Source organism: Bos grunniens, chromosome 27 (genome assembly GCF_055505025.1).
Source record: "Bos grunniens cultivar Pamir isolate PY7600 chromosome 27, Bosgru_T2T1.0, whole genome shotgun sequence".
NCBI lineage: Eukaryota > Metazoa > Chordata > Mammalia > Artiodactyla > Bovidae > Bos > Bos grunniens.
The window spans coordinates 5,525,847-5,537,831 of record NC_141191.1 but is presented as its reverse complement, the minus strand read 5'-3'; positions in this window follow the sequence as shown (position 1 = coordinate 5,537,831).

The window sequence follows — 11,985 nt, the reverse complement described above, 5'->3', positions numbered from 1 at the left end:
TCTGACTGCCCTCAGTTCTCTCATCTGTAAAAATACACTTATGACAATTACTTTAAAGAATGTAGATTAAGTTAGACTGTAACAGTGAAAACATCTTTAAGAAAAACAAGGGAAGAAACTTATATATCCATATGCATGCAAATCTAATTGTAGATAACATATAATAAAATTATATGTATATATATTTGAAAATATCTGTGATTTTAATATCTAAGCTATATATTTTCATTTATAATAACAGGAAGAAAAAATGTTTCTTCCCCAAAGGTAACAGGGATTCTGCAGGTAGCATCACAGACTTCCAGTACACATTCAGAAGTTTTTAAACTGCAGGTTCTGTCTTGCATTTTGAAATGACAGCTCTTCCCGTGTGGCAAAGCCCTCTCTGTGGAAATGACTTTCTTGAAGACTCATCTCAGCAAATGCTGTAATTTTCTCCCAGTTTGCCATTTCCCATCCCCTTTGTGTGCACTTTTCTTTGATGGAAAAGTCCCCCTCTGAGGCACAGCCTCAGAGTTTGAGCAGTTCAGCTCCTGAACAATTGTTTCTCCAAAAATATTCAAAATGCATTTTAAGATGATGGAATGTCTGTCTCTTCCTTCCATCTCCAGATAGTAGACAGTGAGACAGCCAAGGGGTTACCAAGGGCTCAGCTGCTTTCATAATCAGAGTCGCTGCTGTTGGCAGTGAACTTGGGACTGGCCCAGTGCAGAAGGCTGCTCTGCCGGCGTGGTCACCAGATGATGTGGTTAATGAGCACAGGCCTCCTTTAAAGTGCCTGCCTTGGGATAGCTCAAACCTGTTTGCATTTTAATTGCTCTCCTTGGTGGCTGAGACTTCCTCCTGTTGCCTTTCTTCTACCAAGATTGCAAACTTCCCAGGCATGTGAGATCCCGGTACAAAATCTGTATTGAGATGCAGTTATTTCTTGGAGGCAGCTTGATGGATAGGAAGGAGACCGCAAGGGAAGAAGATCTGTGCTCTCCCTCTGATTCAGCCGCTTGGATGAGGCTTAGCATAGTACAAATTACTTTGCATCTGATCCTCTATTTCCCATCAGCAAAATAAAGATTTTTAATTGGATGGTTCTGAGATCCTGTTTAGCTCTAAAATCAGAGTCGCTTATATATATTTTTTGTAGCAAAGTCATTAGAGAATTAGGATCTATGCATTCTCAACCCCAACTATAAAGCTTTCCCTCCTGTGAAGAATTTTAAATTATAGTCTATGACACTTCTGCAGAACTGGATAGCTCTAAGACCAAATCTATAACATTCTGCATTTCAGTAAGGTTAAAATCTCCCTAGAATCAAACTACTATAGTTTAGTCATCTTTTCTATATCAGCAGTTTTAACAAGACAAGCATCTTTTAGATGGCTGTGACAAGAAAACGCAGGTACTTAAGCAAATGTATGAAGGAAAAGACTGATTGATTCATCTAAAAGTATAAAAAGTAGTATTGCATTTAAGGAAGTATGATTTCATTTTGAAGCTAAGTGAACTATAAACTCATCATAACTAAAACCTGTTATTGTCACACAAAAATGCTGATGGCTAGAACAGAAAAGACAGGCCAACAATAGACTTAGTATTGATGAGAATTTTGTAAATGCTAAAAACATTAAGACAAATAAGTAGAGAGAGACTCTAACGATGCTGAGAGTCACAATTAATTATTTGCCAAAACAGGAAATTGGAACTGTTTTTGGAACAGACTGTCCACCACACTTAATTGCAAACATATTTGGAAATGTACAAAATGAAGCCATAAGAACTAGAAGCAATTAAGGGAATATTTATCGACCAGAGGGATGCAGAAGGACTTCTAAGGATAAGATCGATAGATCTGTAAATTTGAAATCCAGTCTGTTACAACATTACCATGAAAAAAAATGAAAGGATCCACAATCCATCGCTCTCCACTCATGTTATGATGTCGTGGGTGTCAGCAGTTTATTGGTTTCTTTTTGCTGATTTTTGTTATGCAGGGTGAACAGAATCATGGTGCTTATTCCTTCATTGAGGAAGACCTGGTTTGTTTCCAGTGTTTGTCCTTCCAGATAAAGTCGCCGTAAATACTGAGGAACGTGTTGTGTGTGTGTGTGTCTGTGTGTGCCCGTGTTGCTATATTTCCTTTCTTTTGTGTAAATACCAGCAACCTGATTCTGTGGGCCGTAGGTCAGGTGTAAGTTTGACTTATAAGAGGCTGTCAGGCCTTTCTTCTAAATGGCATATGTATCATTGTAAACTCACACCAACAATGTTCCATTTGCCCTGTATTCTTGCTAAAATTTTGTGTTATATTCTTTTTTTCTTTTTGGATATTCTAATGATGTACATTCCACAGCAGTTTTAATGTGGACTTCTCTGATTTCTAAAGCTGGGGAGCAACATGTGAAAAGTTACTCCTTATAAAGACGTCAGTCTTCTTCCCTGGAGAATTCCATGAACAGAGGAGCCTTGTGGGCTACAGTCCATGGGGTCTCAACGACTCAGACAGGACTGAAGGGACAGAGCAAAGATACCAAGTCTAATTTAACATTTTAATTGTTATTAATTGCTGTGATTTATCTAAGAAAATAGATGACACTCAAGTCATGAAGATTTTATTCTATCTTTATCTCTAAAGTTTTATGATTTTATATTTACGTTAGATCTTTTATCTACCTTAATCTGTGTGTAAGGTGTGACTTGGGGGTTAGGTTTCTTTTTTATTTATTTATTATTTTAATGGATCTTCAGGTATCACAAATAGAAAAGAAAGAGACTTTTCATTCTCTACTGGATTATCTTAGTATCTTTGTCAAAAATCCCACGTGTGGGTCTGTCTCTGAACCCTCTGTCCTGCCCAGTTGATCTGGTTGTCATTTTTCACGTCAGCTCCAGTCTGTCTGGGCTTCCCTGAGAGCTCAGTTGGTAAAGAATCTGCCTGCAATTCAGGAGACCCCGATTCGATTCCTGGGTCAGGAAGATCCCCCGGAGAAGGGCTTGCCTACCCACTCCAGTATTCTTAGGCTTCCCTTGTGGCTCAGCTGGTAAAGAATGTGCCCACAATGTGGGAGACCTGGGTTCAGTCCCTGGGTTGAGAAGATCCCCTGGAGAAGGGAAAGGCTACCCACTTTAGTGTTCTGGCCTGGAGAATTCCATGGACTGTATGGTCCATGGGGTTGCAAAGAGTCAGATACGACTGACTTGGCCAGTCTGGAACCTCTGTGGCTCCAGAGTAAATCTTGAAATCAGACAGTGTAAGATTCCCCATTCATTTGCCAAGCCTGCTTTAGTTTTTCTAAGTCCCTCTCTGTGTGTAACAGTTTAATTTCAACAACAATATCCTACTGGATTATTAACATGTTACCTTTTTGTACATCTCCTGCCCCCACTCTCTTATTTCCCATCTTGCAATCACATCAAAAAGTAATTAAATGCATCCAGCTCCCTGTCTCAGGTACTGACTTGGGAGAGTGGGCAAATGAGGATGTTCTGTGTCTGTTTACCCTCACTGATTTTATGTCATTCTTAATATGTGCTTCTCTTAGTATTTTTATATATTATAAACATACTTCTAAAAATGTATTTAAATCTCTACCAAGATTACAATTTAAATTAGGAGTCATAAAGTCTTGGATGTAGAGCATTTCTACTTAGTATCTGAATTTCCATGAAAAACTTATTTAATTATGATATATTTCTATATTTTAAAAATTAACATAATTGCATATGTTCTGCCCAGTCACAAATGTTATATACAAATTGTGTTTTAAAATAAGACCATATATATAAGATGACTTAAAATTGCATTTTGTGACACAAATATAGAGGAAGTTGACTTAATTAGCCTTTGGGAATAACTCATTTTCTACATATTTCCTAAAAATAACAAGTGAAAATTTTAGTAAGCAACTAGGTTTACAAGTACATGTTTGCTTTTCACATGAAAAAATGGGTATCCTGGAATATTAACAAGGTCTCTTTCCATTTCAGAAATATTTCCCATCTCCTTCTCCTACCAAATATCTTCATGTGCCATGTAGATCGTTCCAAGACATGTCCACGAAAGTGAGAAATTTATTTTTTTCCTTAATTACAACTTAAAACACCTCTGTGAAGATTCTGCAGAAGTGTAAAGTGCTACGTGATTTGTAATAACTCATTCTGAATCCAGGGTCTGAGACTTCCTTTCCTATACAGAACACATATTGCTGTCTGTAAATATGTATGTGATGTAAGTCTGGTGAGTTCTTTTGTTGTCTCTCTTAAATTTATGCCTCAGATCCCTTCCCGTAGCTCTACTCTGCTGCATACCTGGACAGCAAGCATCTCTTCCTTCTCCTCCTTCAAAGTCTATAGACAATCAAAGATGATTGTTATTTCACCTTTTCTTTGCTTCCACAATCCCTACCATTTTTATTTGCTTGCCTAAGTGGTGAGAGACTTCCCAAGCTGAAGGGAATCCAAGTCTTTCTATCCTGGTCTGAGAGGACAGAACACAGCAATATCACAACTCTAACTCATTTTTCATACATTTGAGTTCCTACAAGCTGGTGGGTTGACGCTATGCTCTGGTGGCTCTATCTCTGATATGATCCTGGCTTCCCGTCCAGGCAATTCTTTGAAGAAGTCAAACATACGCAGTTAATGACTATCATATTTTTATAAATGTTTTGGTGACTTTGGGCAAGCTAGATAAAGATGTTAACCCATTATTAAATAAGTGGAGATGGGGGTGTATGACAGGCAGCATTTACACAAAAAGCAAGGTTAATCATTACTCATATTGGGGGAGAAGTAGGAAAGAGGATCTTTATATAAAACGTGCATCATCATTTGCTGCCAAAAAACAGCCACCCAATTATCCACAGGAGTGACTCTCCTAGTGTCTGCTCCCCACTCTGCCACCAGCCAGCGGGACATGGATCTGAATGGCACTGAGATTTGAGAGAAGATGAGGGCTCAGGAATCATGCAGTGTGAGAGATTAAAGAAGCATCTTGACTGAAGCACAGTTGAAGTATTTTTCTAATGAAATTCTGCTGCTCCTGATAAGATTATCAGCTTATGTTTAGCTTATTTTTGACATTATTAATAGATAGGGATATTTTCCTGTTAATCTAGCAATTAAAACAAATACCAAAAAATAGCTTTTTGTTGTATGCCATCTTATAAAAACTGGCTGTGTGTTCAGTCACTCAGTCATGTCTGACTCTTTTGCAACCCCATGGACTATAGCCTACTAGGCTCCTCTTTCTGTGGGATTTTTCTGGCAAGAATACTGGAGTGGATTGCCATTTACTCCTCTGGGGATCTTCCCAACCCAGGGATCAAACCTGCATCTCTGGCATTGCAGAGAGATTCTTTACCGGCTGAGTCGTCGAGGAAGGTGAAGTGTTAGTTGCTCAGTGGTGTCCAACTCTTTGTGACTGCATGGACTGTAGCCGTCCAGGCTCCTCTGTCCTTGGGATTTGTCAAGCAAGAACACTGGAGTGGGTAGCCATTCCTTTCTCCAGAGGATCCTCCTGACCCAGGAATCAAACCCGGGTCTCTTGCAGGCGGATTCTTTACTGTCTGAGCCACTAAGGAAGTCCTATAGAAACTGAAGGTGAAGTCATGAGGACTCTCCACTTCCCTGTATAGCTTTATCATCAAAAGTAGTTAAGGACACAAAGACAGAGGCTAATGTTCAAGTTCCTTCTACTTTCCAAGCTTTAAGAAAACCTTCTATTTAAATTACGTTATTGAATCTCATCATAATTTGAAGTGTCGTTCATGGTCAGGTCTCAAGGAAATGAGCTCTGAATCTTAGTACTTGACCAATTCCTTCTCCTCCAGAGATTGCATTCACTTACTTTTTGTGTGGGTTAAAAATGAATATCAATTATCTGTAAGATTAAAAAGAACATATTCTAAAGGTTAACCAAAGTGGCATGAATATTACTTAAGCTGGTTTTGACATCTCACCTTTTTCTTGCTTTGTTATGCACCATCACTGATGGCTGCAGTGGACACTCTTCAGATCACAGCCACACAAAACAAGACTTCAGAGGCTGCCGTCTTCCTTGAGTAGGTAAAGTGACAGAAGATGGATTCTTCTATCATCTCACCAAAGAATTGCTTATTCTATTCAGATTTATAGTGTCTGCAGAACAAGAATGCTGTCGCTCATAATGGCGCTGGCCATTATTTATTTATCAATCCAGGCAGGAGTTGTAATTCACAGCACCCTGGACAACTGCCATTTCTCTCTCCCCATCAGTCATTCCCTCCTCTTCTGTTAGTACTCAGGCTTTCCTTTGAACCTCACCTTCTCCCATTCTCAGTATACAGAGTTGGCTTGTATTTGACCTTTTCTCTTCAATTCCAGAAGGAGACATCTGAGCCAGACTTTAGACCCAAATATTGACCATAGAATGTCATTCTTTTAAAGGCTGTGCCCTGCCCCCTTCCCTCCTGTCACACCTGTATTTGGTGCAAGACCACTTCATAGGTTCAAAAGGCAGAGTAATAGCAGTAAGACACTTCAGAAGAGCTTGTAGATCAGGATTTGTGGTGGTGACCATGTCTGGAATATACAGGCTGCCAGAATGTGGCTTGAAAGGAAACAGAGGAAGCATTTCTGCAAATAACTAAAAACATAAGCATCCATCTTACACACACACACACATCCTGGCATTCAATCAAACATATTCCATTGTTTGCATCAAATACTAGGCTAATAATCTTTCAGTTCAGTTCAGTCGCTCAGTTGTGTCTGACTCTTTGCAATCCCATGAATCACAGCATGCCAGGCCTCCCTATCCATCACCAACTCCCGGAGTTCACTCAAACTCACGTCCATTGAGTCAGTGATGCCATCCATCCATCTCATCCTCTGCCTCATCCGCCTTCTCCTCCTGCCCTGAATCCCTCCCAGCATCAGAGTCTTTTCCAATGAGTCAACTCTTCACATGAGGTGGCCAAAGTAATGGAGTTTCAGCTTTAGCATCATTCCTTCCAAAGAACACCCAGGACTGATCTCCTTTAGAATGGACTGGTTGGATATCCTTGCAGTCCAAGGGACTCTCAAGAGTATTCTCCAACACCACAGTTCAAAAGCATCAATTCTTTGGCGCTCAGCTTTCTTCACAGTTCAACTCTCACATCCATACATGACTACTGGAAAAACCATAGCCTTGACTAGACGGACCTTTGTTGGCAAAGTAATGTCTCTGCTTTTCAATATGCTATCTAGGATTGTCATAACTTTCCTTCCAAGGAGTATGCGTCTTTTAATTTCATGGCTGCAGTCACCATCTGCAGTGATTTTGGAGCCCAGAAAAATAAAGTCTGACACTGTTTCCACTGCTTCCCCATCTATTTCCCATGAAGTGATGGGACCAGATGCCATGATCTTCGTTTTCTGAATGTTGAGCTTTAAGGCAACTTTTTCACTCTCCTCTTTCACTTTCATCAAGAGGCTTTTTAGTTCCTCTTTACTTTCTGCCGTAAGGGTGGTGTCATCTGCATATCTGAGGTTATTGATATTTCTCCTGGCAATCTTGATTCCAACTCGTGCTTCTTCCAGCCCAGCGTTTCTCATGATGTACTCTGCATATAAGTTAAATAAGGAGGATAACAATATACAGCCTTGACATACTCTTCTTCCTATTTGGAACCAATCTGTTGTTCCATGTCCAGTTCTAACTGTTGCTTCCTGACCTGCATCTAGGTTTTTCAAGAGGCAGGTCAGATGGTCTGGTATTCCCATCTCTTGAAGAATTTTCCACAGTTTATTGTGATCCACACAGTCAACGGCTTTAGCATAGTCAATAAAGCAGAAATAGATGTTTTTCTGGAACTCTCTTGCCTTTTCAATGATCCAGCAGATGTTGGCAATTAGATCTCTGGTTCCTCTGCCTTGTCTAAAACCAGCTTGATCATCTGGAAGTTCACGGTTCACATATTACTGAAGCCTGGCTTGGAGAATTTTAACTATCACTTTACTAGCGTGTGAGATGAGTGCAATTGTGTGGTAGTTTGAGCATTCTTTGGCATTGCCTTTCTCTTGGATTGGAATGAAAACTGACCTTTTCCAGTCCTGTGGCCACTGCTGAGTTTTCCAAATTAGCTGGCATATTGAGTGCAGCACTTTCACAGCATCATCTTTCAGGATTTGAAAGAGCTCAACTTGAATTCCATCACCTACACTAGCTTTGTTTGTAGTGACACTTTCTAAGGCCCACTTGATTTCACATTCCAGGATGTCTGGCTCTAGGTGAGTGATCACACCATCATGATTATCTTGGTCATGAAGATCTTTTTTGTACAGTTCTTCTGTGTATTCTTGCCACCTCTTCTTAATATCTTCTGCTTCTGAAATGTTCCCTTGGTATGTCTCCTTTTCTTGAAGAGATCTCTAGTCTTTCCCATTCTGTTGTTTTCCTCTATTTCTTTGCATTGATCACTGAGGAAGGCTTTCTTATCTCTTCTTGTTATTCTTTGGAACTCTGCATTCAGATTCTTATATCTTTCCTTTTCTCCTTTGCTTTTCGCTTCTCTTCTTTTCATAGCTATTTGTAAGGCCTCCCCAGACATACCACCTACTTATTATCTACACATATCTAGCCAGATTTGAGGTCACTCATTGTGATAGAAATAAGAAAGAGGGGCTTCTCTGGTGGCTTAGTGGTGAGAAGTCTGCCTGCCAATTCAGGGGACACAGGTTCAATCCCTGATCCTAGGAGAATCCCACATTCCATGGGGGTGTCTAGCCTCATGTAGGGACACCTACTGAGCCTGTGCTGTAGAGACTGGAAGCTGCAAGCACTGAGTCCATGCGTCCTATGGCCTGCGCTCCGCCAGGTTCCCCGTCCATGGGATTCTCCAGGCAATAATACCGGAGTGAGTTGCCATGCCCTCTTCCAGGGGATCTTCGTGACCCAGGAATTGAACCTGAATCCCATGTCCCCTGCATTGGCAGGCGAAAAAGAAATAGGAAGTAAACTGAAGTGGAAGAGTAGATGTGGGACTTTCCTCTTATAAGTGAAAAATAAGATTTATCAATATAGATTTCCATTGTGTTGCTGTCTATTGCTGCATAATATTTATTCCTTTCTCTTTTGTCTTAAGGTAATTTTCTGGGAAAAAAAAAAAAAGAAGTTAGATGGAAAAGGTAGGATTGGACTGGATCATTTGGCTAATGCTCTACTGTTTTGAACTCAAAAATTCCAAACCAAATATCTTCATGAATTAGAAGGTTGCCATCATTAACAAGTTGTGCAGTAGAATTTATCATTAAAAGCTAAAGGATCCATTCATTCTGTGCCTTTCTTAAATGTTAGGTCATTTTTTCCCCAGAAGGACAGTTGTGTACAAGCTCTCCACCACAGTTTCCTCTTGACCATCAATTACATAAAAAATAATAATAAAATAATGATCCTCATTATTCCATTTGCATCTGAAAATACAGGGGATATGGGATGTCATTGGCTGTCCCTGTTGAGAAGCTTTATCAGCACGGCTTGGTTGTGGAATTGCTGTGAGGATAAAAGAATTCTAGACAACACTGAAGGTTTCTTCATGCTTGATTACACGAGGTATTCTGTGGACGCCTACCAAGGTCACTTACAAGCACTCACGGAGATTACTAAGAGATTCAAAACCCAAGGGCTTCTTTGGATCTTTGGGAACTAATTCCAGTTTCCTACATCTGCAAAAAAGTTATTTTATCTGAGTTCTTGTAAGTCATTTAATGCAATCATGAATATGAATATATTTGGTATATTTAGTTGTACAAAATGATAACTGTCTTGTATCTTGAATTAAATAAGAATATAAATGTCCATATCTCCACTTTGCTGTCTGCCCTACTCACAATTTGCCATCACTTCATTGACAGTAAAAGCCTTCCCTAATTTTAAACTAACAATTTGAAAATATGAGGCTTACTTTGTAGAATTCAATTAAAAGAAGAAGTTTGGGAGTCTCAACATTGCATACATAAACATTCACTTAATTTTCACTACTTTCAGAATGAATGTACTATCCTCAATTAGATCTGAAATATTAAATCCAGGGATCATATAATCTACCTTGTTCAGAAAATAATTTTCTGTTCTTTGGCTGTTTTATATTGTTCTTTTCCATGTTTTATGAGTATACTGGTTAACTTTAAAATATGGAAGTCCTGTTATAAGTTAAGAAATAGTTCACAATAATAGATTTTGGGAAAGCACTTAATGATCAAATATGAATATTCTTCATGAATGAGTAGTTGTTCTTTTTCACAGCTGGTAAAGAGATTACACACAAAATGAATTTTCTAAATATATCTATTCCCTAAATAAAATTTCCTGAATTATATTAGCAATATACACAAAACATGTGAAGAGAATGATCCTCTTTGGTCCTCCCATGAAGCTTTTATACGGATTCAGTGTAACTAGGAAATACTATAGATATAAAAGGAAATCCCACTGGTATATATTTTGGTGGTGGAAATGAGGCAAGTGTTGGTTAACATGGATTATGCACAAACCTTCTATAAAAGCCTGAGGAATACGAATGGCTGGAGAAGGCAAAATAATTTGGCAATAATTAGCCTAATATGCACATATGAAATATCTTCTTGATTCTATCAATATGACACTGTGAAATCATGGGATTTAATAGTCTAGAGTTCTAATTATTGGTGACCACAAGGCAAATATTTGTTTTAACAGGTGGACCCTTACATGTTTAAAGTCTTTAGGACTTTTTGATTTTACATAGGTTTTTATTGCTTGGTTAATTTTCTTAATGTTTTATATTTTGTATATTTTGTTCATCATATCCTGGGATCTAGAAATGCCTAACACAGAATCATTACTCAGTAATTATTTGCTGACTAATGAATCAATGCTGTTATTTTGAGAATCAATTGAGACTGTAAGGAGATCAAACCTGTCCATCCTAAAGGAAATCAGTCCTGATTATACATTGGAAGGACTGATGCTGAAGCTGAAACTCCAATACTTTGGTCACCTGATGTGAAAAACTGACTCATTGGAAAAGACTCTGATGCTGGGAAAGACTGAAGGCAGGAGGAGAAGGGGATGACAGAGGATGAGATGGTTGGATGGCATCACCAACTCAATGGACATGAGTTTGAGTAAACTCCGGGAGTTGGTGATGGACAGGGAGGCCTGGCGTACTGCAGTCCATGAGGTTGCAAAGAGTTGGACATGACTGAGTGACTGAACTGAATTGAACTGATTGAGAGAAGCAGATGAGAATTTGGGAAACAAAAGATTTTCTGGAAAATGTACGATATATGGACAAAATTCACAAAGTATTACTATTCTCCGTTGGTTTGAGGGAAAGACAGAACTCTTTCCCAAGAGCAGAGAAGTCACTTTGTAGCTTTAACTTTTAAAACGGAATTGTAAAAGCTTGTAAGACAAACCATCACCATATGAAATGTCACAGGAATGAACTCTCAAATCCAGAATCTAAATAACAAGAGAGAAATTTGGAGAACTGATCTTAGGTTTTACTACAATCCAGAGCATTGGTAAAATGGAAACCGTGGGGAAATGACCAGTTTTCTCACACTTACCAAGAGGTTTGTGTAAAACCCTCTCTTGAGCTTAGGCTGGGATGAGGAGATATGAAACCATCTGGGAAACAGGAGGTTAGGGGTCCAGAGGGTCCCACAGTCACTCTTGGTGAAAGGCCCCAGTGGGTTTCAGGAGGACTATGAACCCCAGATAAGTGTTACGGATTGAAAGTCAGGGGAATATTGCTCTCCACTTTCTGCTTGGAATTCTGGGAGGAGACCCTCACACAATAGGATAGAAATCACAAAGTGAACAGGCATCATTTGCTAATTCTGGAGCAAGATATTCTTTATTTAAAGAGAGATTACTAGGAAGTGAGCATGAGAAAGTTCTTGTTATCAAGGTCTGTATGGAAACTTCTGGTGTTTTAGACTACAGGTTCCATTATATTCTATAGGCACAAGAAATGTTAGAT